This window comes from Heptranchias perlo, chromosome 4, assembly GCF_035084215.1.
Source record: "Heptranchias perlo isolate sHepPer1 chromosome 4, sHepPer1.hap1, whole genome shotgun sequence".
NCBI classification, from domain to species: Eukaryota; Metazoa; Chordata; class Chondrichthyes; order Hexanchiformes; family Hexanchidae; genus Heptranchias; species Heptranchias perlo.
Window position 1 is genome coordinate 103,094,676 of NC_090328.1, and position 4,095 is coordinate 103,098,770.

Genomic DNA, 4,095 nt, shown 5'->3' on the forward strand with positions numbered 1-4,095 from the left:
AAGGTTGCAAACAACCTGTGCCAGGAGGTCGTGACTAGAGGGAGCTGCAAATCCTTACCCCTCTGGATAAAAACCTACTGGTCATCACGAGCAGGGGGAGAGTCATGGCCATGGCGTCTGGCAACTCTGGAGGAGATATTGCACAGGGGTTCTTCATACCTTATCCTCTTTTCCCTTTCTCACTTTTGTCTCATCCTACACACTCTGCATAACAAGCTACAGATGCTTTCAGCAGCCACTCATCTGTCTCTGACCTTGCTTCGCATTCAAAGCTAACCCTTGTCACGATCTTTCATTTCAGGTGCTGAAAATGTGGACACCCCTCTGTCACTTCAGGAAGAAGAGGCCAGCCTTCCTGAAGATGCAGCATTCTAGCAAGCACCAGCTCAGATACTGGCACCACGCATACTTTAGGACATAGGCAAGAGGAGGGGTCTTCATGTGGTGAATCAGCAAGCACAAGTGTGCAGGAGTTACAGCAGAGGGATAGGATGCCACAGGTGCCAGGTTGCTGGAGGGCAAGATCTCATACTAGCTCTGCTGCAAAGGATGCAGATGCTACCACCCGGGACCCAGCTTACCAAAGAAGTCTGATGGGCATGCATCAGGAAATGCTAGCTGTACTGGCTAGCCTGCCAGCAAGCTTGAGCACAATGACTCAGAGCATGGAGTAGTCCAGTTCCAACTTGTGTCAGGACTTCGCACAGAGCATGGAGACCATTCAATCCAACATGGAGCGAGTGGTCAGCTCCGTGAACAAGATAGTCCAATTTCATAAAAGGGTCCTACAACAAGCTCAGGACCCTAATCTAAATATCCTAATGAGCATTTTAATATTTCTGGCGGGCTCTTTGGACACCTACGGGGGAGCCCATTCTAATATGGCGGGCGGTGCACTTTCGGCACTGAATGAGCGCATGCACGCTGACCACCATATTGGGCCTTTAGGCGCCCAATTTACTCCTGTAAAACTGGTCCAGAACTATCAAATTTCAAGACATGCAACCTCAGAGGTGTCCCAGTGAAACAGCTCACACAAGAAGTTACTTAAAAAAATTGTAACCTGAATAATTTGTTGCCCAGATGGTTACAGCATGGACTGTATGAGTGCCAGGGACTGTCTCAACATGGACTGTATGAGTGCCAGGGACTGTCTCAACATGGACTGTAAGAGTGCCGGGACTGTCTCAACATGGACTGTATGAGTGCCAGGGACTGTCACAGCATGGACTGTATGGGTGAGATCCTAAATTAATATTTCACATCGGTATTTACGGTTGAGAAAGGCATGGATGTTAGGCAACTTGGGGAAATAAATAGTGATGTCTTGAGGAGTTTACATATTACAGAGAGGGAGGTGCTGGAAGTCTTAACGCGCATCAAGGTAGATAAATCTCCGGGACCTGATGAAATGTATCCCAGGACGTTATGGGAGGTTAGGGAGGAAATTGCGGGTCCCCTAGCAGAGATATTTGAATCATCGACAGCTACAGGTGAGGTGCCTGAAGATTGGAGGGTAGCAAATGTTGTGCCTTTGTTTAAGAAGGGCGGCAGGGAAAAGCCTGGGAACTACAGACCGGTGAGCCTGACATCTGTAGTGGGTAAGTTGTTAGAGGGTATTCTGAGAGACAGGATCTACAGGCATTTGGAGAGGCAGGGACTGATTAGGAACAGTCAGCATGGTTTTGTGAGAGGAAAATCATGTCTCACGAATTTGATTGAGTTTTTTGAAGGGGTAACCAAGAAGATAGATGAGGGCTGTGCAGTAGACGTGGTCTACATGGACTTTAGCAAAGCCTTTGGCAAGGTACCGCATGGTAGGTTGTTACATAAGGTTAAATCTCACGGGATCCAAGGTGAGGTAGCCAATTGGATACAAAATTGGATTGACGACAGAAGACAGAGGGTGGTTGTAGAGGGTTGTTTTTCAAACTGGAGGCCTGTGACCAGCGGTGTGCCTCAGGGATCAGTGCTGGGTCCGCTGTTATTTGTTATTTATATTAATGATTTGGATGAGAATTTAGGAGGCATGGTTAGTAAGTTTGCAGATGACACCAAGATTGGTGGCATTGTGGACAGTGAAGAAGGTTATCTAGGTTTGCAACGGGATCTTGATAAATTGGGCCAGTGGGCCGATGAATGGCAGATGGAGTTTAATTTAGATAAATGTGAGGTGATGCATTTTGGTCGATCGAATCTGGCCAGGACCTACTCCGTTAATGGTAGGGCGTTGGGGAGAGTTATAGAACAAAGAGATCTAGGAGTACAGGTTCATAGCTCCTTGAAAGTGGAGTCACAGGTGGATAGGGTGGTGAAGAAGGCATTCAGCATGCTTGGTTTCATTGGTCAGAACATTGAATACAGGAGTTGGGATGTCTTGTTGAAGTTGTACAAGACATTAGTAAGGCCACACTTGGAATACTGTGTACAGTTCTGGTCACCCTATTATAGAAAGGATATTATTAAACTAGAAAGAGTGCAGAAAAGATTTACTAGGATGCTACCGGGACTTGATGGTTTGACTTATAGGGAGAGGTTGGATAGACTGGGACTTTTTTCCCTGGGGAGTAGGAGGTTTAGGGGTGATCTTATAGAAGTCTATAAAATAATGAGGGGCATAGATAAGGTAGATAGTCAAAATCTTTTCCCAAAGGTAGGGGAGTCTATAACGAGGGGACATAGATTTAAGGTGAGAGGGGAGAGATACAAAAGGGTCCAGAGGGGCAATTTTTTCACTCAAAGGGTGGTGAGTGTCTGGAACGAGCTGCCAGAGGCAGTATTAGAGGCGGGTACATTTTTGTCTTTTAAAAAGCATTTGGACAGTTACATGGGTAAGATGGGTATAGTGGGATATGGGCCAAGTGCAGGCAATTGGGACTAGCTTAGTGGTATAAACTGGGCGACATGGACATGTTGGGCCGAAGGGCCTGTTTCCATGTTGTAAACTTCTATGATTCTATTCTATGATTCTATGAGTGCCAGGGCTGTCTCAACATGGACTGTATGAGTGCCGGGGACTGTCACAACATGGACTGTATGAGTGCCGGGGACTGTCACAGCATGGACTGTATGAGTGCCGGGACTGTCACAACATGGACTGTATGAGTGCCGGGGACTGTCACAGCATGGACTGTATGAGTGCCGGGGACTGTCACAGCATGGACTGTATGAGTGCCGGGGACTGTCACAACATGGACTGTGTGAGTGCCGGGACTGTCACAACATGGACTGTGTGAGTGCCAGGGACTGTCACAACATGGACTGTGTGAGTGCCGGGACTGTCACAACATGGACTGTGTGAGTGCCGGGGACTGTCACAACATGGACTGCATGAGTGCCGGGGACTGTCACAACATGGACTGTATGAGTGCCGGGGACTGTCACAACATGGACTGTATGAGTGCCGGGGACTGTCACAACATGGACTGTATGAGTGCCGGGGACTGTCACAGCATGGACTGTATGAGTGCCGGGGACTGTCACAGCATGGACTGTATGAGTGCCGGGGACTGTCACAACATGGACTGTGTGAGTGCCGGGACTGTCACAACATGGACTGTGTGAGTGCCAGGGACTGTCACAACATGGACTGCATGAGTGCCGGGGACTGTCACAATATGGACTGTATGAGTGCCGGGGACTGTCACAACATGGACTGTATGAGTGCCGGGGACTGTCACAACATGGATTGTATGAGTGCCAGGGACTGTCACAACATGGATTGTGTGAGTGCCAGGGACTGTCTCAACATGGATTGTATGAGTGCCGGGACTGTCACAACATGGACTGCATGAGTGCCGGGGACTGTCACAACATGGATTGTATGAGTGCCAGGGACTGTCACAACATGGACTGTATGAGTGCCAGGGACTGTCTCAACATGGATTGTATGAGTGCCGGGACTGTCTCAACATGGATTGTATGAGTGCCGGGACTGTCACAACATGGACTGTATGAGTGCCAGGGATGTCATAGCATTTCTCGGGTTCTGTGTCTGAGCTGAGAAATGGAACTGTGCACAGACTGAGAGCAGCAAAATAGCTGGAGCAGTGGACAATGCATCATAAAAAGACAAGTGTCACATTTAATAATGAA